The sequence below is a fragment of the Phycodurus eques genome, chromosome 1, assembly GCF_024500275.1.
Source record: "Phycodurus eques isolate BA_2022a chromosome 1, UOR_Pequ_1.1, whole genome shotgun sequence".
NCBI classification, from domain to species: Eukaryota; Metazoa; Chordata; class Actinopteri; order Syngnathiformes; family Syngnathidae; genus Phycodurus; species Phycodurus eques.
The window spans coordinates 2,838,452-2,864,061 of NC_084525.1; the positions used below are offsets into that span (position 1 = coordinate 2,838,452).

A 25,610-nucleotide genomic window follows, 5' to 3' on the forward strand; every position below is an offset into this window, starting at 1 on the left:
TTCCCAACCTTTTATTAAGCCAGGTCACACATTTCACAGAAGAAAAATCACATAGCACGCCGCCAAAGCAAAAGGTCACAAAAAGTACACGTGCTGACATCATGATCTCGTCTCAATTTCATCGCAAAATGTACTGAATCGGTGTGAAATCTGGGCCTGTTTAGCTGAACACAAAGCTATTTTGTTGTATGACTGGAAACAGGTGGATAGACAAATTAAGTGTACCTTTACTATCTAGTGAAAGAGTCTTTAATTGTAAACGCATGGCATTAAACGTTGATAGCATAGGTAGAACATATACATTATTTTTAATCAATTTAATGTTAGAGTGGGACCGATTAAGTGAAATAAATACTGTTCAATTGATCCCTTCTACACAACGTTTCTACTTTATGCACTGTAGAAATGGAGGGTTACCTTTTCTAAAAAGACGAGGTCCCACCGAGATTTGAACTCGGATCGCTGGATTCAAAGTCCAGAGTGCTAACCATTACACCATGGGACCACTGGTTGCCTCCCCAACCTTATAGCTTTCTTTATATACAATACTATCGGTCTGGCAATCGAAAGATTAAGGATACATGACGAACTACTATGCTTTTCGTTAATTACATTGCTCGAGCGCACTAATTACGTCAGCAATACATATTTGTAGTACGACGAAAACGATTTCCCCACGCCCCCTTTCCGCTCCATGGCGCAACCCGCTCCCTTCCGCATTCTCCACCAATCACATATCACACTCGCGTGATGTCTCTCCAATGACCCACGGAATTCAGAAATCCCCGCATTTGTGTACCCAAATCGGATCATATCGCAACGCTAATGGACTAGAAAAATCATAATTACAGTAAATATTGAATTGAAAAACACTTCTAAGCCTTTCGTAGTCTCGAAACCGCGTAGGTTTGAGGCCGGAAAATCAAGGACGTCCTAAAAAGTCGAAACGATGGTGTCACCACCTGCTGTATAGTTTTCCGTCGCCCTCGTACTGAGACTAATATTCACATACGCAAAGCTTTAACCCAGTCGGAAAATTGTTGAAAACGCCTCTGCTTGTGATGACGAACCAATGCCGCTTGGGGGGAGTAAATAACCAGTGGACACTTCATTGGGTACACTTTCACATCCACAGTCCTTGTACAATAGTGCCCCCTTGTGTCCAGGCGACACTTACCATATCGTTACACTGTGAGAGGAGAGACTGTTTCAGAGGAGAAACTGTTGGCTGTTTCTGACAGTATCCACTAGAATTTGCATAATGTAAAAAAAAAAAAAAAAAAAAAGACATCAAAGGAGGGAGAATCTATTTTCATCATACATCGAATTCATGCAGAACATAACATGTTAGAACACTTTAGCAATGAGGTGGGCTTGGTGAAGGCCCGGCCCATTTTGCCTGATGGTATTTTATTACCAGCCAGAGAGAAAAAAAAAAAAAAAAAAATCATTTTATTCAGTGTGCTTGCCGCTGGATGTTTGCACAACTTGGCCAAGCGGGGAAACCGAAATTCCTGCTCGAGCTTGGCTTTCCCCCCGCCCCCTCCCCCTTTACTGGTTCACCCTCACTTACCAAAGCTGCACATTCAGAAATAGAAGACTTCAAACCAATTAAGGTGACGGTTTGATTTAATTCAGCGCAGTCATGTGCTGCTGCAAGCGGATCTGCATCATGCTAAAGCCAAAAAAACCAAAAAAAAAACAGTGATAAGCGACTAGGCTTTACGCTCTAAACCTCACCGTGGAGTAGTAAAGTCGAGTGGTCCAGTGATTCCCAACTAAGCGGGAAATTATCCAATTTCACTTCATTTTTTTCAGAAAACTATTTATTAATTACAAATCTATCTTTGTTCGTCTAGCTATGCCAGCGACGTGTAGCATATAACAACGAAATGCTCTTCCATGAAATGGCAGAAGGTACAATAAAGCTGTGTCTATAACAGAATAATCTGCGAGTATATTTGCTTTGCATTCAATTAAAAAGGGAAGATTTCACACGGGCAAAATCCATTTGTGAGTAAATTGAGACAAGCTCATCATTTCAGTCGTCACACATTTTTGTGAAATTGTTGTACGGTTGTGTGCCGTGGGATTTTTTTCCCCCATGTAAAATAGGTGTCTTGGCTCAATAAATGTTGGGAAACGTTTGATTAGACGACTAGTTCGTACAACCCTTAGTATGGAGCAGAGTGAGTCATTTCAAATCATTCCAGTGTTTTGCTCAGCTGCACAATATTAGCCTTGGAACTGCTCCGAGGGCCATCGGAACAAAAATGAAAGCTCTTCCCGTACAAAATGATGTTGGTACAACAACTGAAATCATAAAGAAGAAAAAAACGGATAGGGTAACCTGATGTCCCCAACAGCTTCATGTGAAGAAACACACACATATTCACACACACAGCCATGTCCTCACAATCCCTAACATGTGAGTCGACCCCCTCCTACGTGACCCCCAAGCTCCCTTTGACCCATTAAAGACCACACACACACACACACACACACACACACACACACACGCGCACATTTGACAGGTTAAGACAAGAGTTGCTGGTCTCGATCCACGTGTTGGACTTTGGCTGTTCAGGGATACGATTGGAATCGGTGTAGTAGGCTGTATAGACTGTCACTGTATTCGAAGTAAGACCGGGGGCAAAGGGTTAGGAATTGGAACAACTATGGCATGAACAAATATACAGAATAGCTGACCACTACTTTTCATTTTTCACCGTTGAAATCAAGAACTCAATTCAAAACAGAACTCGAACAAATAAGAAGCAAACAGTTTTTGCAACATTTCTTTGCTTCAATTCGATGGACATTGTGCTGCTCCACCTGGTGTTTATAACACAGACTTCCATGGAGACAGTCAGTTACTCTACAGTGTGTAATTAGTTGTTCTTCACAGAGGATAAAGAATATATCCCTGTGAATATTGATTTTTTTTTTTTTTTTTTTTATCACTCTGCAGCTATTGCTCCACCATTTGTTTTGAAATATCCCTTGCTTGAAGGGTTATATGACGTTATTCGTTGGACTATCTGCTTATGTTTTGGATAGGTTTTTTTTTTTTTTTAGCACTAGGCTAAATGGACTTTATCAAGGCAAAACTATGTGTTTGTTTTAAATGCGCAGCATATCCTTCCCTTTGTTTTACATTTCGTCGAACAGTAAACTTCAACTTGTGGTGGCAATTTCAACGTCTACGTTCTCCGTCTGAGAGCGTTGGATATGCTGTCAATCTTTTTTAAATGCTCTGTTTCCTCTACATTCCAATCATATGCTTGCTGCTGGAACGAATGTCCTTGCGAAGCTTCATTGCTGGAACTCAAGTTGATTCTTGGCCATGTTAGAATAAGTCGGGCAAGGTTACGAGAGCGCGGCGGCCCGGCTGCTCGTTAGAAGACGGCGCGGCGAGCCGTGTAAATCATGCGAGGGCCTTCCATCGGCGCAGTCTTCAACAACAAAAGCAGCCTCGTGAGCCACCAGTGGTCGGATGCCGAAGTGATAATGCATCTGTGTTGAATTATCTTCGACATTCATTTCTCGTCATGGTCCTGAGGTCATCCTCATACAATGCTATTACTTTTATAAGGCCATCAAAATGGGAACGTGTGCTTGATTTTGTCTCGACGGCGCTTTTTTTTTTTTTTTTTTGCGGTCGGTGGCGAAAGTTGACAACTTTTTGGATGACCCGGTGTTGTTTCGCCCTTTGTGTTTTTCCTGTGACACAGAGCTAGCCTTATTTCCGTCAAACAGACAGACATCTTTTTGTTTTTCATCTTATAACGCTCAGGAACCATCAAGGCACTCTGGAGAAACACATTGCATCACTTGACAAGATTGGATGCATGGCCGATGTGGGAGAAAAAAATGTTTCCCATGACAATAAACCCCACTTGAATAGACTTGAATCAAAAAGAAATCACGCATATCATTCAATATGCTCGCGTTGCTAACGGCACGTGTTTATCAATATGAATACTGCTATTTGTACAACAAGAAGCACATGGTGGCTTCAGGAGATTCCTAGAATTCCTGTGCTGCATTCCTTCATTTGCTTTGAGATACACTTTTTGGGAAAAAATATAAATTGAAAGAGCAGGGCACCGAAATCATTCGATACTACCAAGTAGAGATTCACCAAAAAAAAAAAAAAATCAGTCGAAGTGTACCCTGCATGCACCACATGCACAGATCAGCACACTGACTGACGAGTGTTATTCGCCGACGTGGTGACGAAGTGCTGATTCCACAAGTGAAAATGCCTTTCTTTATGGGGGCTCACGTTTTTCTTGGGACGCGGCTGTTTGACAAGTAATGCAACGCCCTAGCGCCGCCCCTGGTCGTCATGGTAGCAAATGGAATGTCGTGGTGAGCAGAGATCAGATAAAAGTAATTTCAACCGAACGAAGTGTTTCAAGAACTGTCGATGTTTTTTCGTGTGTGTAACTTAACCAGGGAATTTCCGAGAACTTTATTAAGACACATAACCGTTTCAAATCAACGGTAAATAAATAAACGTTGAAAATTCATGGGGGGGGGGATGATGCATTATTTGTCTCCTTTAGACTCCCTCACTTGGGCTGCAAAGGAGGGGAGGTTCATTCACTTCACCGAACTGTGACAATGTGGAGAGATGTGAGGAGCAAGTGCAGGAAGCCAGCAGTCTCGGTTTAGTCTGGGGACGAAGCTAATCTCTCATTATGGTCGAAAGTGACCACCGCGCATTGACGTCTTATAATTTTCAAGGTGTCGAAATAGAAGCTCCTGACCTAGGAGGCGGAGTTATGTTTGACTTTCTTTCAGATAGCTTGAGCTGACGGACTCCATGTGACCCTGAGAAGTGTGACGATGATCCATTTACACAGGTTATACATTAATGCTTTGCTTATAGGGTTACTTTGAACGATATCCAAATGTGTGGCCTTGGAGGGCCTAGCGGGAAGTTTACAGTTCGACCAGAGCTTTTTTCAAAGATGGAGTTTCGGACTTGTGGCGTGTGATGATGCGTGACGAAGCCTGTGGGATAAAACTCTGACATAGATAGACCATCTGATCTTGAATTGACACGTTTCCCTACTTCCCAATCGTACATTGCATGCCAAAGGCGTGGAAATCTGGAATCTCTACCAATGTTTCTCTGCAAAATTCCATTGACAGCTTGCCATTGAAGTACACGCGTGCGATGGATGCGAGAGTGTGATTTCACCGGACAATGTGGTGGGTTTTATTTCCCCCCCCAAAAAATGTTTCTACCAAACCCAAGCATTCTCAGCAAGTTATCACTGGACCTTTCTTCTAATAGATCGTGGTCATTTGACAAAAAAGGTCAACTTTTATTTGATCTAAAATAAGGAGCTCTTTCTTTATCGAGAGAAAAAAAGACATTTCCAAAGAGGAAGTGAACCCATGTGCTTTCTCCCGGCCAGTCGATGATAAAAATTATTATAATAATGACATGATTAGAGTAAAGCTGTTATAGTTCAGTACAAATAGGAAAAGCTATATAACAGAACAGACATTTTAAAACGCAAGTTTCACATTGATAGAAATCAAAACTGTTTTAATTAATACAAATAAGTATGGGGAAACATGACACATATACCTGCCTAATAAAGGATGAAACCATTCTGACTGTAAAGAAAAATATAACACGCAGACGATTAATGAGGGTGCACAATGATATAGTGATAAACATGTCTGCCTCACAGCGCAGAGGTTCCCGGTTCGAATCTCTGCTCAGACTCTCCCGCTGTGTGGAGTTTGCATGTTGTCGCCCTATTTTGTGTGTGTGTTTTCTCCCGCTCGTCTCGCTTCCGCCCACATTCCAAAAACATGCGTGTTATGTTAGCTAAGGAGTCGAACTTGTCCTTAGGTGTGACTGTGAGTGGGAATAGTTGTCTCTGTATGTGCACTGTGATTGGCTGGCCATCAGTCAACTGAGATCGGCTCCGGCTCACCCGCAACCCTAAACAGGACAAGCGCTATAGGAAACGAATGGATGTATATCATTAACTGCGGGTTGCAAACCGTGACCTATAGGTACTTTAGAAATATGCTAATGACGCACTGTTATGTCTTCAAATGGATCACAACATACTGCATAGCCTCACTACGCCTTGTGCTAAACAAAACAGAAAATTGACCAAATGCTCAACAAAAACACAAAAAGCTCAACGTTTGCTCGCGTAATCAGAAATGGAGATTAAGTGAGCGCTAAATGAGGAGCACGTGAGCGTCGAGTGATTTGATGAGCAAGCACACGAGGGAACCGTTCTGCAAATACAAAAGCACACCAGTGGAGGAAAACTGAACATGCGGTTTGGGCAATGCGTGGATATGCAAATAATAATCATGTGTGTGCAAAGTTCAGTTTGGGTTAATTCGTATGCGTGCTTCTTCCTCCCTTTTGGATTTCTCTGTGACAACATTGTCTCCCCCTCATCTCGTGTCCGATGTGCACGATAGTGTGCAAGCAGACGCACTCTTCAGTTAAATATTTACCTCAAAGCGGGTTAAGGAGTTGACTAAGCCTGAACCAAATTGTCTCAGCACATAGTGAACATGTAAGTGGAATCATTCTGCATTAAACCTAGTTGTGCTTTTTCTCGCACTTGTTTTTTCTTCTTCTTCTTTTTAAGGCTCGCCTTAAACATTTAGTCACAGATTGGCCAAGCTCGTCCCTCGCGGCGATGCGCACACACAAACAAGTCCCTTTTCCCCACTCCCATGAATGATTTAACCTGAACGTGTCAGGGAGCTCATTGCTTCACCTGAGGAGGCCCAACAACAATGGCTGCTTCTTTCGGGGAAACCCCCCCCCCCCCCCCCCCAAAAAAAAAAACAACCCACTCAGCTGTTTAAAACATTTCAGAGTCAGCTTTGGTTGCGTAACAGCTGGCGCTCACACAGATGCAAGGAACACAACAGGCGGTACGTTTACATGCACGAAGCAGTGACTCTCAAACCTTTTACACCAAGTACGGCCAAAAAAGTCTGAGCTCCCCATGTACCACCATCATGACCAACATTCAAATACAATCCGTACTTCTTTTTAGCCTTGTAACGACTTTGATTTGCTATTTCGGAAAGTAAACACTGTCATAAATCATCAATATTCCAACTTTGTTCATTAAAACTTGTGCAACTTCCCAAATTTAGTCACTTGCGCCGCGGGACCGAGTCGTTGCTTTGCAAGTCACAAGTAAGTCAGTAAGTAAGTGAACCATTACTTTAGGTAGTGTGTGAAACAATGAATTTTGGTATCTCAGTGCTTTGGTCAAAGAAGCAAGTCTTTTTAAGTCCATGGGTTCAAGTCCAAGTGAAGTCACGAGTCAGTTGCTGGTCAAGTTGCAAGTCTTGTAAGTCATTGTCAAATTGAGTCGAAAGTCATCCGATTCATGGCTCGAGTCCAAGTCATGTGACTCGAGTCCACGTAGGACTGACAAAATCAGCCTTTTTTTGAACAGTTAGCATTCGCCATGAGCATTAGCGCGCTAGCGACATTTCGAGTTAAAAGAAAACGTTTACTACCATTCAGCTTACTCATACATCATGTTCAATGTACATTACACATCGAATATGGTCTTAAAAATCACATACAAACGCTTCTCTGTCGTTTTAGCAAAGCGTCTCAGTGGCCCAACACTGCATCCGTCTGCAATAAATGTCCGTGTGAAACACGGTTGCGGGCGGGAACTTATTCCTTTTTTTCCTTTTTCTCCCGTCCGCGTTGACGTACTTTTGACCTATTTTTGAAGTCGACTTAACTGAGTTATTCGATTATTTTTTCTCAGCCCTAATTCAAATATCTACATATTTACACATCGAATACATTTGTGCACTGTTCGTGTGTGTGTGTGTGTTTTCAGTGAGCGAGAGGGAAAGGGAGAGAGAGAGAGACAAAGAGAGAGATAAAGAGTGAGACCAGAGGGGTTGGAAGGCCAGTGTGCAATTTTCTATGTATAACTCTGGCTCCAGGGCACTATGGTCTGGGTTGCCACTGAGTCTTTGGTCTCTCTGTTTTATATGCATGTGTGCGTGTGTGTGTGTGTGTGTGTGTGTATACAACCCCAATTACAATGAAGTTGGGACTTTGCGTTAACATAAATAAAAGCAGAATACATTGATTTGCAAATCATGTTCAACCTATATTGAATTGAACAAACCACAAAGACAATATATTTCATGTTGTCGTATTTTACGCTTCATAATGCGCCATGCATTTTCAATGGGAGACAGGTCTGGACTGCAGGCAGGTCAGTCTAGTACCCGCACTCTTTTACTACGAAGCCCCGCTGTTGTAACACGTGCAGAATGTGGTTTGGCATTGTCTTACTGAAATAAGCAAGGCGTCCATGAAAAAGACATTGCTTGGATGGCAGCATATGTTTCTCTAAAACCTGTATGTACCTTTCAGCATTAATGGTGCCTTCACAGATGTGTAAGTCACCCATGCTATTGGCACTAACACAGCCCCATACCATCACAGATGCTGGCTTTTAAACTTTGCGTCATAACAGTCCGGATGGTTCTTTTCCTCTTTGGCCCGTGGGACACGACGTCCACAATTTCCAAAAACAATTTGAAATGTGGACTTGTCGGACCACAGAACACTTTTCCACTTGGCATCAGTCCATCTTAGATGAGCTCGGGCGCAGAGAAGCCGGCGGCGTTTCTGGGTGTTGTTGATAAATGGCTTTTGCTTTGCATAGTAGAGTTTCAAGTTGCACTTACGGATGTAGCGCCGAACTGTATTGACTGATGTTGGTTTTCTGAAGTGTTCCTTAGGCCATGTGGCGATATCCTTTGCACATTGACGTCGGTTTTTGATGCAGTGCCGCCTGAGGGATCGAAGGTCACGGGCTTTCAATGTTGGTTTTCAGCCTTGCCGCTTACATGCAGTGATTTTTCCAGCTTCTCTGAACCTTTTGATGATATTATGGACCGTCGATGATGAAATCCCTCAATTCCTTGCAATTGTACGTTGAGGAACATTGTCCTTAAACTGTTGGAACTATTTTCTCACGCACTTGTTCACAAAGAGGTGAACCTCACCCCATCTTTGCTTGTGAATGACTGAGCAATTCAGGGAAGCTCCTTTTCTACCCAATCACGGCACCCACCTGTTCCCAATGAGCCTGCTCACCTGTGGGATGTTCCAAACACGTGTTTGATGAGCATTTTTGCTACCTGTCCCAGCTTTTTTGGAACGCTTTGTAGTTATAAAATTCAATGTTAATGATTATTTGCTAAAAACAATCAAGTTTATCAGTTTGAACATGAAATATCTTGTCTTGGTAGTGTATTCAATTACATATAGGTTGAGAATGATTTGCAAATCATTGTATTCTGTTTTTATTTATGTTTAACACGACGTCCCAACTTCATTGGAATTGGGGTTGTATATATATATATATATATATATATATATATATATTCCTTATTCACACACACACACATATATATATATATATATATATGTGTGTGTGTATATATATATATATATATATATATATATATACCTACATACTATTTACCTTCAAGACAGGTAAAACAAAAGCAGCAGAAATATCCATACCAGACCTGAGCATTTATTTACAAAGTCAAAGTCAAATCCTTACTTTAACTTAATTCTCGTACCTCAATTTTATTTACAGAGCGCTTTAGAAATAACAACAACGGAAGCAAATTCAGATGAATGAATTTATTGGTAAAGAACAGCAATTATATGTTGCAAGGTGATAAAGTGAAAAAATAAATAAAAGCACCAGGCTCCATCACGTCCGTGACCCTTGGGAGGATAAAGTGGGACAGAAAATGGATGGATGGATGTTAAATATACACCAACTAGCCACAACATTGGGACAACTTCCTCAATATAATGTTATCCAGCACAAGAGCTTTTTTAATTGACACTGTCAAACATGTGCTGTCACAATGTCAATCAAAAATACCAATGCACTGTAAAAAGTTGAATCGAGGTGACAGCCCACAACAAAAAAATCGAGGTTTTTTCTGTTTGCTGAAAAAAGGACTATTAGGCTGATGATACAGGACATTTGTGAACCTTTGTAAAATCGGTTATAAAATCTGCTTATTGTTGTCATTTTTGCCATCTTTTTTCCCAACACGAAACCCATTTAATTTTGTCTTCCTCAGACAAAGGCTGATATTCATATTTCAAATGATCTCATCTTTTTTGGAACACCTTGTATATAGGAGCAATTTGTAATCTTTTCGACTCACTGTAACCACAATTTATACTGCCACGTCAATCAAAAGTGAGCATAATTACCTCTGTAGCAAGACAATATTTGATACAGCTCTTGTATTGGATATCAATCCATTTTGCATGTGATCTAAATGTTATGGCTGGTTGGTGCGTATATTCACCGAGAACCCATCGTCGTCATTCCCAAACATTATGCTGGAGTCACATGTTTAGGCGCACTCGGAGAGCTTAGCATGTGCTGCAGGATGTTGTGATCCCTATCACATGGCTCTGCCTATGAATGGACTGAAGGCGAGGCTACATCATTGAGTGAACTTAAACATGACATCCAGGTCTTTACAAAGAAGGTGTCCCCTATAAGAAAGAGAGAGTTGGCTGAAAAACATCCGAAGGACTCAAAGGTGGTGAGAAATAGGATTCTCTGGTCTGATGAGACCAAGATAGAACTTTTTGGCCTCAATTCTAAGCGGTATGTGTGGAGAAAACCGGGCACTGCTCATCCCCTGTCCAATGCAGTCCCAACAGTGAAGCGCGGTGGCGGCAGCATCACGCTGTGGGGGTGTTTTTCAGCTGCAGGGACAGGGAGACTGGTTGCAAATCGAAGAAAAGATGAATGCGGCCAAGTACAGGGATATCCTGGACGAAAACCTTCCCCAGAGTGCTCAGGACCTCACACTGGGCCGAAGGTTCACCTACAAACAAGGCAATGACCCTCAGCACACATCGAAAATAATGAAGGACTGGCTTCTGAACAACTCCGTGACTGTTCTTGAATGGCCCAGCCAGAGCCCTGACTTAAACCCAATTGAGCATCTCTGGAGAAACCTGAAAACGGCTGTCCGCCAACGTCCCCCATCCAACCTGACAGAACTGGAGAGGATCTGCAAGGAGGAATGGCAGAGGATCCCCAAATCCAGGTGTGAAAAACTTGTTGCATCATTCCCAAAAAGACTCATGGCTGTATTGGCTCAAAAGGGTGCGTCTTCTAAATACTGAGCAAAGGGTCTGAATACTGATGCCTGTGTGATATTTCAGTTTTTCTTTTTTAATAAATCAGCAAACATTTCAACAATTCCGTTTTTTTCCCCCTGTCAATATGTGGTGCTGCGTGTACATTCATGAGGACAAATTTGATTGAAATTACTTCAGCAAATGGCTGCCATATAAGACAGAGTGAAAAGTTCAAGGGGGTCTGAATACTTTCTGTACCCACTGTAAATTTGTCTCATAAGTAATAAATGAATGTTTTGGAATTTGGTGGAATCTCTGGTGGGGGGGAATCCCATAGAATAAAACAGCAAACAATCGGTTAACTATCTGTTGAATTCCGAAGTGGTTGAGTCCGGCATTTCCGCTGCATGCTCTTCTTCTGTCTCATCATTTGGCCAATTTCTCCTTTTCAAATGAAGCTCGCCAAAGGCGTTATTTTGTGAGCAAGATGAGCGGTTTGCTGCGTACAGAGGCACAGGAGGATGCACCTGATTTTCAAAACGAAACTTCTTCTGATGATGAGACTGATGATCGATAACATATTTTTGGTTCTGTCACTCGGTGTGGCCCTTTACCAAATGAAGGTCCCGCGGGCTGGTGGTTGGGCGCAGCTTCCTCCTAAGAGGATTAAAAGCGAGAACATTATTGCGCTCTCCTTGCATCTACCCTGTTTGGAAAAAAAATGTGGTCTGTGCGGTATTTCATAGAACAACAACAACAAAACATCAGTGTTAGGAAACTGACTTGTGGACTGAGTCAAAGTATATAATTTCATCCATCATTGAGATTGAATCAAAGGACAAAAATTCTTCGACAAAAAAAAAAGTGGGGGCTGTGCACAGTCTTACTCAGCCTAAACCTCATTTTTTAATACATCAACTTTGTATTATAGGGAGGGGCCTTCGTCGAGCTTGATCCTCGTGCAAAAGCACCCGAGCGTCTCCCTGCTGGTGCTGCTGCCAGGTGAGGTTCCATCGAGACGGTTTAAATATGTTGTGAACAGACACGGACAGAATCAAAATGGCAGGTCTCCTTTAGTGTTTGCAAACACTCGCGGATTCATCTGACACTGCCATTCCTCTCTGCATAACTTGTGACAAGGCCCACTGGGGCAAAGGTCAAAAGCAACGTCGGGCAGGTGCCGGAAGCGGTGGGCTGGTGTTCCGGGGGTGTTTAGTCCGAAGAGTAAACAAGCAATAGGCAGAGATCAAAAGGGAGGCCAAATTGTCACTCGGCGAGCGCCGGGAAAATGTCCTTGCCGCGCGATACGCGTTGGATGAAGCGCGCTGTAATGTCAACGCCAAAGTAACTGAGCAGGAGAAGAAAACAAAAGAAGAGGGTGTTGCGCAACAACAGCCCAACATTGATCAGTTGTCGGATGAGAAGGCGGCACTCTATTGTTTCACGTGTCTGTGGCCTCTCGCTCGCCCTCTCTCAGCCGGGACGCCATCGAAGCACCTGAATTTTACTCACAGGCTTGGAAATGACCTTTTGATTTCACTTGACCCTGACACACTGTTCAGGTGAAATTTCACAGCAAGAAAAAAAGACTCGAAATGTCAGCCTCTCGCCGTGAAATTTCACGGCTTTTCCTAAAGTGGCCAACAAGAGCCAAAAGTTATTTTGTTCTCAGTCAAATTTTGACCAGCGTCTACTAAACGTGTGTCAAATTAAATTCGTTAAATGAATCTGTTTGCATCATTTATACTCCCTCCAGAACACACAAAATGAACTGTGTGGCAATCTGAAGTGTTTGGCAGACGCAACCGTGGCTGCAGCCGACCGCTCGGTCAGCTTCCACACCAAGTTTGCGCCCGTTTTTGGACACGCAATTGTTTAGTGCGTCAGGCCCTGTGCACTTACAGAAATAAAGGTTCTAGCGCACTAACATGGGAATTTAACACACAAGATCCAGGACCGCTTTCATATATCTGGAGACAGAGATGTCACCAATGACGCCAGCATAATTGGTCTGACATTTAACTAAAGGACGAAGCAGGAAAATAGACAGCCTGAACAATTATCACATTTTATCAGTTATATTGAAGCGGTTCCATGAAGAAAACGCGCCCCAAAAAATAAAGAAAACAAGAAAAATACGCAATAAGAAATGTAAGAAAGGCTACAGAGGAATAAAGTGGTAAGTGGTACAGACGTTCTGTCGCTCTAGCGTCAATGGGATCTTGGAGGTTTGTGGGTTTTTATTTCGGTACCAAATGTTCTTGGACTTGAAGTTCTTTCCGTGCTATTTGCTGCGATACACATGTGTCACGCAGTGTTTGTGAACAAGCACTTTGCTTTGTGTCCCACAGGTGATGTCTGTGATCAAATCCTTTTTTTTTTTTTTTTTTTCTTCTGCGCTTACGGACGCTGGCTGGATACCAGCTTCTGTTGGAATCCTTATTAAGCACTTCGACCACACCCTCACAGTTTTTCTCCTCTCTTCCTCATGCTCATCATCATGTCTGTGTTCAATTCTTTGTGTATGCACTGTGTCTGTGTAGATTCGACTCGAAATATGGTGAGATTTGTTTTCACACGTGCAGTTTTATAACCACAAAATGAACTGGTTCCAGGTATGCATAGTGGAATAGAAACCCGAGTATAAACTCAATGGAACTTCCACATTTAGGATTCATTGTTCCCTTTAGGTGATAATAGAAATTGAAGTAATCCGTTGCAGTCAAACTGTCAGCGTCATCGATGACATCTGTGCGTGCTGAAAAGGTATGCAATTGTAAAAATAAGTTAACCCGAATTAAAAAAAAAGCGACACCAATTTCTATAATGCGCGAAGCCCCACGCATAATAAGCAAAAATTACAAAATTAAAAATCACCATGTGTGCTCACTGCTCTTGTAGGGTGTGGCGTACGCAAGATGACCAATACAGCACACCGCATATGCAACGATAGCTGTGGTAGTACCAAGACTGACCTGTGAGCGGCAGCATGGAGCCGCAGGGCATCCAGACGGCTGCAAAATACAAAGAAGAAGAAAGAGTAGTCGTACGAGAAGAAGAAATGGAAGACGCCAGGCTAACTGTTAGCTTATTCGGTAACGCCGTTGCATTTGCAAACTGTTCGCCGTGTCATTTGTAGTGCGGTGATGAACTTGCGAGACACGTTTCTCAAACACTCAACAAGGCGTGAAACTTTCCATCTGACTGTTCTGAATGTGAGACCACTTGGTACCGTAGCTTCTATATTTCCAATTCTGAATCACCGCAGAAGTGGAAAAACAAACAAACAAAAATCCCTGTTGAATATAGAGTAAATGCAACAAACACTGTCATAACTTTGATGACCAGTGACGACGCGCCGATTGATGCTGGACAAAAGTATAGGGACACAGGGTGCTTTGAACACGAGCTCGCTTCGTGTACACGCTTTAGCTCCGCTTTGCAGCCAGCCACTGTCAAGGCTCCTCCTCTTTTTCAATGTGTCACAAGCCAAAGAAAAAGCAAAACGCCGCATAGAGTCAATTATCACTTGACGCTAGCTGACCGACCGGAGGCCCCGTGAGGAATCCAGATGTTTCGCGTGACAGCTATGACGGTGGCTTGCATTTTAGATGAGATTTTTCACCAAAAGACAAAGCACATCATGAGTTGAGTCACTGTCACTCGTTTATGTTATTAATAGATAAGGAAGCAGTGGCTGTCAAATCAAGGCAAAGGCTGGTGTTGGGTATTGCGCTATGAACTGACTTACTGACCCAATTTTGCACAGCTATCCCATTCCCTTGTGCCTCACTGGACAGAATCCAATAAACTTGTGGTGAATTCTGAATGGCTTTGGTTTGTTGAGAGGTGCTAAGTCGCCGATGACCGCTCCGAGACAGACGAGGGACGTAAAGCGAGGAGAATCGATGTCCGGCACGACTGTGTGATCCCCGTGTGTGGCCTCAACTCGGTTAGAATTAGCGAGGGAGCGGCCACGACGCCCCTTTAGATGTGTGCTCTTGTGCATTTCAACTGTGGCTGAGGAAATAGTGTGAGGCCTGCATTCATCCAAGTAATGGTCCAGTCACGTGTGAGAGCAAGGGAGCCAACGCTCAGCCTGACTATTTGCTTTTCCAGCTGTTTCCAAGACTCAAGGAGAGAGCGTGGTGTGTGTGTGTGTGTGTGTGTGTGTGTGTTTGTGTGGTAGCGAGCATGCAGAGCATTAAAATGGGATGGAGAGAGCCAGAACATAATGATGTAGAGTGTGTCACATAGACACCATTTGTGCTCACTTTAAAGCCAGGATGTCTACTTTTCCGATTGAAATGTATTTACACTACAGTGTGGAAACCACATAAAACCTCACAACTCAGGATGAGAAGCTTGTCGTCCCGCGCGCGCGTGTGTGTGTGTGTGTGTCTGTGTGTGTGCATGCTCCCCGCATAAACCCGCCCATATGCCTGGCTGCCCCTCATATAGAGTGATCCGCTTCTCAGACACAAAGCCACAAGCGGTGGCCTAGATTCCAACACATGCACACACAGGCTTCAGGCGGCAAAGACATATCACGCAACCTTACACTTGACGGGCTCAATGTATAGTGTGCATGTTAAAACCATTAGCACCCTTTAGTATATATACGTAATGGACGTGTATAAAAATAGAGGAAGCTCTGGGGGGAAAAAAATGAGACAAAAAGAAAAAAAACAGCAGCAGTTTTTTTTTTTTCATATTAGGGATATTTTTCATTTTCTGCAAATAAATGCTTTTTCATTCGGAATGTATGAGTTATATGGTCAGTAGTTTATAGAATCAAACAAAAATGTGAATTTGCCTCAAGTGACCTCGTAAAAAGCAAAATCTGAGAAATTGTTAATTTTGCAGTGGTCTCATCATTTTTGATGTACATTGACACATTGTGTCCCGAGCCCGGATAAAAATTGGGAGGGCATCCGGCATCAAAACTGTGCCAAACAAATCATGCGAGTGACTTGCTGTGGCACCGAGCCAAAAATTGCAAAAACAACGAGGACATATACACAGAGTATTTTCCATATTTCCATAAATGGCAGGGATCTAATCCATTTTTGGCGCTAAGTAGAACACACAGCAAGGCGTTGTGAATGAATGAATACATTTTGATCCAGTCATCAATTTTCTGTTTTCATTTTTACTTACACCACTGACGGTGTTTCCGAATTCAACTCTGAATTTCAGCACTTTTTATCGATCGATCAGTTATTAAATAGATTTCATGTATACATTTTTTTTTTAAATTCAAAATTGCAACATTTTTTTTTTTTTTAAATAACTCTCTCAGCCACAAAAAAAAAAACCCCAAAACACTAATCTCATTTGTCATAATAGGTCACTGTCTTGAATGAATCTTTGCAAGTGTATGTAACAAATCATCTTCAATAAATGTACTGCAGCTATTCCACGTCACAATCACACGCTCAAATAAAAAAACAGGTATATTAAGATTGGATAACAACATTGATGGGAATGGGGCGAGTGCGTCCCAATAATGAAAATATTGTAAATAAATAATAAAATATTTGATCAATTAGCCAAATAAGATGATATCTGACCTTTACACTATTAACATATATATTGGCTTTAGTCTACTATCAGTTACTAGCAGTTGCCAGGACGGAGAGGGGATGCTGGAACTTTCATATATTATGCATCGGTAAATCATAAATCATTTATTTTGGACAACGCAGTTTCAAAACACAAAGAACAGTCAGAATTCAAGACTGGACATAAAAACAAATATGAAATCAAATGAAACTCAAATATACACAGTGACACCATTTTTATATACTGTACAAAGTCATTGATTACTAGTTTTAATAGATCAATCGAAAGCCTGCATTGATGGCATAACATTCTGTGTTTCGGGATCCTTTTTTTTTTTCGTCTCAGATTGTTTACTCAGAACGGTCCGTGTGACGTCACGACACACCCCTATATGGCAAGGAGACAGCTGGTGACACAGGCGAGATTGAGCGCTCTCCCGACCAATGGGAGAAGAGATCGTTCTCGAGTGAAGAGCCGTGATTGGACGCTGGGAGATTATAGATATGTATAGATATGTCGTGTGGCTCTAGTACACAGGGGCGGGACAACTGGAGCAGCGCTTGTCCAGCTACATTGTTAATACGTACCACAAGACTGGACTAATGGTCCCTTTCGTATGGACAAATGTAAGTTGTTTTACACTTTTAAGTGGCGTTGGCAGTGTCTGGAGGGGGCGTTTTGACACAAAAGCCGCATTGGCGTTGAGTTGTTTTCTCCCTCGGGTTCGGTTTAGAAGTAGCTTTCGGGCCAGGCAAAAGTGTGCTAGCTGTTGTTACCGCTCTCTTTATAGCGGGTGGCGATATTTTGACACGCCGCTCACGCGGACAATGCACGCAGTCCGCCAGGGTGGAATGTCATGTTGTCTTGTGGCCATTTCACTGCCCCGCGGCTCTCTCTTTATCGACACGCTTATTATCATCAATTATTATTATTGTTATTATGTGTTTGACATTATAGCGGACGGTGCTGTTTGGTATTGCTAGCCCCCACGCAGCGCGCGAGCCCAGTTGACGTCCGTTCGCCGAACTCCGTTGAGGGGAGAGAGAGAGAAATCATTTAAAAATAAATTAATAAAAAAAATAAAAAAAAAAATGCGTGTTTTGAAGCACGACGGCGTGTTTCGGGCAACAGTGGCCACTTCGCAACGCGATTGAAGCCCTCTCGTGGACGCTACAGGGCTTCTTTTGAGCTCGGCCACGACACCGCGTGATAATATGGCAAAGGTGAGGTGTTGCGTCATGCGTAACTTCTTTGCCCCCAATGTCTCTTTGTGTGTGTGGTGTGTGTGTGTGGTTATTTTATGTTTACCAAATGACGTTTTGCATGCATGTTTAGAATCAAAAGGGGCGTCGTCGGGGCTAACATGACCCTATCCCCTCCAAGTCCTCTTACTTTGCCTGACTCACTCCTCCTTTTCTTCTCTGTTGACAGTTTGGTTTCATACCGAGGAGAAGTTTTTCACTGGAGAGAATTCCTTAACCCATCGCCTTCAACTGGCTCGAAAAAATTGGCCACCACAAAATTTTGGCCCCCCCACCCCCCTCCCTCCCTCCCTCCCTCCCTCCATGCATCCCTCCTTCCTCCTCCTCCTCCCTCAGCAACCACTGCACAGAGTGAACGTTGATATGCTACATCAGGTAAGATATCTCGCACACACACACACACACACACACACACACACACGCACGCACGCTGGGATTTGTGCACGCTGCTTTGGCGCACATGGTCCGAACAGCATCTCGCAGCCTCTCTTCTTTCTTTGTTTCCACGCGAGAGCCCCGCGTGGTATTTCGCATTGCAGATACACATTTGAACAATTTCCACCACACACTAAGCCTGTAATGTGTTTTGTGTGTGTGCACGGTGTTATTGTTGTGATGGTACCCTCCACATTCCACACGTGTGTGTGTGTGTGTGTGTGTGTATGCGCGCGCGCGCAAGCGAGGCCGTGCAGCAGGGCTGATGAGTGAATCTGCAAATGAAAAACACTAACAGAGCTGCGTGGCTGCATTTGTGACTTGACCGCGTGAAGAAAATAGAGCGTTGCTGTCTTTAGAAGAGACTCCTCGACAATGGGCACATATCAAGCAACTGAGCATGGACGTGAGCGGATTTCTTTTTAGATTCATTTTCTTCTTTTCATACTTTAAACTCATTTTCTATAAACAAGACAGGCAGTGTTTAAAGGCAGGGGACAGGTTGGGCAAAGAATACACCACTGAACATTTATGTGATCAGTTTTCCCTAAAATTTTTTATTAAAATATATTTGAAATATTTTTTATATTAATTTAATCTTATTAAATAATTTACTTATTTTGAATACAGCTATGGGAAAAATGAACACACCCCTCCCACCCACCTTTTTTGGTATTTTGACCATTTTTCTTTTTCTGCAAATACATTTTCGGAATGGCAATATTTGTATTTTAGTTTAGTTTACCGAATGTTCGTTATATTCAAACATATACTGTACCTATAAATGGCAAAATCAGATAATTTGATAATTTTACAGTGGTCTCTTTAATATTTTCCAGAGCTGCATGGAGAAAATAAACAGTTTTACATATCCAATTCATTTAACCATTTAAAACCATTAAAGTATTGGTTGCTTAAAAATAAGATTAAATTAAAAATAAACAGTTCTAAATGACATGGCCCATCTGTCTGTTTTTAAAAATCCAAATGAGGCCATTGAGCATAAATGTTTGCCCCCCTTGTTTTAAAGTATTCGTTTACATTATTGTTGCAGTGCTTCTCTATTTTCTGAGCCGCTTATCCACACAAGGGCCGCAGGAGTGCTGGAGCCTATACCAGCTATCATCGGGCAGGAGGCGTGGTACACCCTGAACTGTTTGCCAGCCAATCGCAGGGCGCACATGAACGAAACGAACAACCATTCGCACTCACATTCACACCTACGGGCAATTTAGAGTCTTCAATTAACCTACCATCCATGTTTTCGGGATGTGGGAGGAAGCCGAAGTGCCTGGTTTGTGGAAAACCCACCCAGGCACGGGGAGAACATGCAAACTCCACACAGGCGGGGCCGGGGATTGAACCCCGGTCCTCACAACTGTGAGGCAGACGATCTAACCAGTCGGTCACCGTGCCGCTCACCTCTACATAACACTATCTTATTAATATTAAGGAAAATAAATAGATCAAATTATAACAAAGAATACCTTTTATTAACAATTTTATAGTCTGTAGCAGAAAAGTACATTAATTAGGCTGAAATTCCCCAAAAATTCAAATCCTTATTTAAAGTACAATTTTTTTTTTTTTTTTTTTTTTTTGTCATTAGACAGAGGGATAGTTTTTACTTTTGCAACACTTGGTGAAGGCAGTCCCCACCCCCCCTTCTCCCCTACTGAGCTATTGGGTACGCCCCCTTATATGATGGTAACTGTTCGCTCGTTTACTGAAGTAGCATTCACAAAGAGGGGTGATTTAATGGCAATATTTGGCACGTTTTCGCTGAAAAAAACTCAAACGGCTTATCAGCATGACTGGGGTGTAATGTATTGAAGTGACGCCTTAATTAATTTGGCTTCATGCTGTCTGTCTGCTGTCAATATTTTAAGACGCAGTCAAACGTCTCCCACCGTAGTCTCAGTGAAGCTGAGCGCTACAAACGCTTGTCATATTTTCTCGTCTTAGCTTTTGGGAGACTTTCATTTGTCCCCTTATCTCCGTCTCGCTCGAGCTTTCTTTTCTTCACTGTTAAATATTTTTTCATGGTGTCTCTTGAGGGTTTGTTCACCGCACTTCATATCTCCTGCTCTGTGCTGTGTGTGTGCAAATGCTCTGTGCCAAAAAAACAACACCATAGAGCTAATACTCCCTGCGCGCACGCTGACAATGAGAACGCAACTCCCACCTATTGTAGTGGCCGTGCAATTCCATTTTATTCTAGTACGACAAAAAAGCATGTTCCCTGTGGGCACATGCGCTCCCCTGGCAACGCACGGGTGCGCCACACTATTTGAGAAGGACTGTTGTAGTGCAAAGCATCTGCTAAAATAATTTTTTTGTTAATTTTAGTTTCTGAAATAATAAACTCTTTAAGAACTCACTTAATAATGAATGAGTATGGGGTAATAAGTGCTGTACCGCATTACCTGTCACACAAGTATAAACTAAAATCAACCACAACTGTAATGCAACACTACAGAATGTAAGACTACTATTCAATCACCAGTGTAATAATCATATAGCAGCCAGCTAGATAGCTTGAGAAGCTAACGTAGAAGTCTACATTTCCATTTACTGCTCCTTGTCAAACGGCACAAATTGATGGACTCAAATGCATGACAACAATCACAGAAGATCAAAATTCAAGTAATTGTTCAGTAAAAGCTGCTTGATACAAGCTGGGAGGCCTATCAAGCCGATGGGAAGTATAGAAAACATACAAAATAAATCAGGCAACAGCACTGTAAATCACTTAACAGAACCAAAACATGGTGATCCACTGGGAAAGGTGTGACACGAAAACACTCTGTGAGCTGGGCAGACTTGTTTGGACACCATGGTGTTTTTCAACTTTAAGATAGTCCTCGCCAAAAGTATTGGAACGACAATGTCAATTCCCTTGTTTTTGTTGTATACTGAAGACATTTGGGTTTCAGATTAAAAGTGTATGAGACATAAGTTCAGAATTCCAGCTTTTATTTCATGGTATTTACATCTAGATGTGTTAAACAACTCAGGACAGAGCCCCTTTTGTTTGAAGCCACCTACTTTTCAAGTGTGCAAAGGTATTGGAACATGTGACTGATGGGTGTTTCAAGTTGCTCAGGTGTTGCCTTTTAGATTGATTGCTTAAACATTAGTGCTTGTTTTTGGCTTTGGGTTTTACCTGTGAAAACTGCATTTGCTGTTAAGCAAACATGAAGACCAGGGAGCTGTCTATGGGAGAAAAGCAAATAATTTTGAAGCTGAGCGAAGAGAGAAAATCGATCAGCGCTAACATTGGGCATAGCCAGTACAACAATTTGGAATGTCCCGAAAAAGAAAAACTACTGGTGTACTGAGCAACAGACATCAAACAGGTTGGCAAAGTGTATCATCAGCAGTTGATGACAGAAACATTGTGAGAGCTGCGAAGAAACACCCAAAGACAACAGTCAATGAGATCATTGCCAACCCCCACAGGGCAGGGGTGAAGGTATCACAATCCACTGTTCGAAGAAGACTTTGAGAGAAGAAATATACAGGCCATACCACAAGATGCAAACCACTCATCAGCAAAAAGAATCAGACGGCCAGATTGAATTTTGCAAAGAAGTACAGAGATGAGGCATAAGTTTTCAAACAAAGTTTGACTGATGAGACCAAGTTTAACCTTTACCAAAGTGATAGAACGGCCAAAGTATGGAAAACGAAATGATCTGCTTATGATCCAAAAACACAAGCTCATTTGTAAAGCATGGTGGAGGTAATTTCATGGTTTGGGCTTGCATGGCTGCTTCTGGAACGGGCTCACTAGTCTGTATTGATGATGGAAATAATGATGGTTGCAGCAGAATGAATTTTCGAGTCTACAAAACCACTTTGTCTGGCAATTTCCAGAAAAATGCATCCAAACTAATCGGGAGAAGCTTCATCATGCAACAAGACAGTGACCCAAAAGACACTGCCAACACAACAAAGGGCTTCATCAGGGGGAAAAAGTGGAAGGTCTTAGACTGGTCATGTCAATCACTGGACCTTAACCCAATAGAGCATGTATTTTACCTCCTGAAGAGTAGACTGAAGGGAGAAAACCCCAGAAACAAACAAGAACTGAAAGAGGCTGCAGTAAAGCCCTGGAACAGCATTTCAGTGTGAAGTCAATGGGTCGCAGGCTTGATGCAGTTATTGCAAGGGTTATGCCACCAAATATTAAATGTTATTCACTTTAAGTTAATTTAATAATGTCTGTTCCAATACCTTTGCTCACTTGAAAAGTGGGTGGCTTTCAACAAAAGGTGCTTTGTCCTGAGTTGTGTAACACCTAAATACCGTGAAATAAAAGCTGGGATTCTGAACTTTTGTCTCATACTCCTCTTTTGATCTGAAACCTAATTGTCTTCGGTAAACAACAAAAACAAAGGAATTGACCATTTTGTTCCAGTAATTTTGGAGGGGACTGTATACAGAAGTGAGCTTAATCTACGGCAGTGATTCCCAACAAGTGTGCTGTGAGAACTCTTCAGGTGTGCCGTGGGAAATTATCAAAATTCACTTAACTCATTCACTGCCAGCCTTCCCGGTTAACATGGATATTTGACTTTGGTCAGAAAATTATTTATGAAAAATAATGGATCTTTGTTCATCTAGCCATGCCAGCGATGTAGAGTGACAGACAGAAGAAATAAATGCTCTTCTATTAGATGGCAGAAAGTACACAATTGATAGGTGAATCCATTTTCTATTAATTTTTTGTAGCATTTTAGTTTGTCGGTCTGCCGTGACATTTGTGCCTTGGCCCAACAAAGGTTGAAAATCACTGATCTACTTGTAACCTCCGGTGGATATTGTTCTTCTCTTCTTTATGAGCTATAACCGTTTTTAGTTACCACTGTTTATAGACCTGCTGATGACAGGAATATTAGTCAGCATTGGCCATGTGTAAAGCTTTTTGCACATTATGCTGAGCCTATTCAAGTTCATGTCGCCTTCTTCAACTGTCAATGGATGATGTTAAGTTATAATTACATTGTCATAGAGACTATCTTTATATCTCTTTCTTAGTACACAAACGTGTTTCTCGGGAGATCCCCCTCCCCCTTGAGGCATTTTCTTTGTTTCTGTGGATAATGCATTAATCTCAATGAACACTGAATGGGATCTTGCAGTTTGGTGGTGATCCAAATTAAGATTGTTTGGCCTTAACTACAAGTCTGCACTCTCCTGAGTGTTGTTGTAAGTTATAATAGTGCTGAAATGTGATAAATTGAACAAGCTTTGTTTTGTGTGTTTTCTTGTCTGTCATACAATTCAAAAATAAGTTAGACAGCCTACGTTCCATCCTTCTTTTATTATCATTGACCTATTTTTAGCCATATTGTACTGAGAAGCCAGAGACGTGTAGCTCATTCGTTGCTAACCTACTTCCATTGTATGCTTATAATCAGTTTTCTTCTTTCCTCAAATACCTATTACCATCCAGTGGTGACATCACAAATTATCCCCAAACTGGTAAAACAATTGGGATTACTTTATATGAAAGGATAGCTATTACCACAGGGATACAAGAACTATCCTGAGGCAGTTTCAGGGCCAATTCTCAAACTTTGAACAGTATTTTTGATTACCAATGGTCACCAACATCCATCCATCCATTGTCTGTACTGCTTCATCCCCACAAGGGTCGCGGACGTGCTGGAGCCTATCCCAGCTATCTTCGGGCGAGAGGCGGGGTACACCCCGAACTGGGTGCCAGCCAGTCGCAGGGCACATATAAACAAACAACCATTCGCACACACACATTCACACCTATGGGCAATTTAGAATCTTCAATCAACCTACCACGCATGTTTTCGGGATAGGGGAGGAAACTGGAGTTCCCACACAGCCACGGGGGAAAACATGAAACTCCATACAGGCGGGGCCGGGATTTGGACCCGGGTCCGTCAGAACTGTGAGGCAGATGTGCTAACGAGTCGGCAACCGTGCTGCCTGGCCACCAACAGAGTCAGGAAAAAAGTAATGAGAGTGCGGTGTATGTACTATCTGCAATAGTTACCATCCCCTTGCGACTTATACATTAAAATATATAGTTGTTAATGAAGGGGGAAATCACACAACGGTTGAAAGATGAAAGATTAGCTCAACAAAAAAAAAAGTCATGGCCATTTTGCCATGAGATCATACTAACTCACCAAATTAAGTTTTATTGTTCAAATTATTTTCTGAAATGTTCATGTAAAGTACACATTTATTTAGTCATCATATGATGTTCCCTTTTCCACCTTCTTCTACTGGACAGAATGTCAAGAAATGAGATGATGAAGTCAAATTTACAGTGTGCTCAGATGAAAAGTTTGGAAATAAAAGGATCTGACTGGGTACAGTTACTTGCAAAGGGAAGACTTGTCATGTGTGGATAGTCTTCAATGTGTATAACTATTAAAAGGTGCAATGTCTGTTTTTCCAATTAATTTTATTAAACTGAGGCTAAGCGGTACAAAAATGAATGATTTCAAAATGCATAACAACATCCATCCATTTTCCAAGCTGCTTCTCCTGACAAGGGTCGCGTGAGTGCCGGAGCCTATCCCAGCTATCATCGGGCAGGAGGCGGGGTACACGCTGAACTGGTTGCCACCCAATCGCAGGGCACACATAAACAAACAACCATTTGCTCTCACATTCACACCTACGGGCACTTTAGAGTCTTCTATTAACCTACCATGTATGTTTTTGGGATGTGGGAGGAAACCGGAGTGCCCGGAGAAAGCCCACGCAGGCACGAGGAGAACATGCAAATGCCACACAGGTGGGGCCGGGATTAAACCCCGGTCCTCAGAACTGTGAGGCATACGCTCTAACCAGCCGTCCACCGTGCCGCTGCATAGCAACTATATAAAAAGAAAATTGTTGTCTGGAGTTGTGATCCATCATTAGCGTAGGTGTAAACCTGGACACGCTTGCACATTAGGGAGCATTTGCATTACAATTAGTTTCACCACTTAAACAATGACATTGTGTCGGTTTGTTGGAGCCCCACAGAGCATGGAAAGACAAATTGGTTCACAGTGAGTTCACTATTGAACCAGAACTGAACTGGCTATGAACACCAGCCCAGCCTGCTCTGAGGTTGTTTGAATGGAAAAGATGTGTGCTTCAGATGTTTGAGCTCCGATAAG

The 25,610-nt window shown here is 42.3% G+C and overlaps 1 protein-coding gene and 1 non-coding gene across 2 annotated transcripts in view; one reads left to right on the forward strand and one right to left on the reverse strand.

Annotated features, from left to right (window-relative positions):
• Nucleotides 1-433: 433 nt before the first annotated feature.
• Nucleotides 434-505, reverse strand: trnaq-uug (transfer RNA glutamine (anticodon UUG)). The gene has a single exon. It is a non-coding gene; the product is annotated as a tRNA-Gln (tRNA).
• Nucleotides 506-17,291: 16,786 nt separating this feature from the next.
• The window catches only part of LOC133400166 (vitamin D3 receptor A), a 70,633-nt gene continuing 62,314 nt past the window's right edge, over nucleotides 17,292-25,610 (forward strand). Inside the window, exons 1-2 of the mRNA XM_061672511.1 lie at nucleotides 17,292-17,379; nucleotides 18,185-18,390. The gene's annotated coding sequence lies outside the window, so the exon portion shown is untranslated. The remainder of the gene's footprint in view (nucleotides 17,380-18,184; nucleotides 18,391-25,610) is intronic.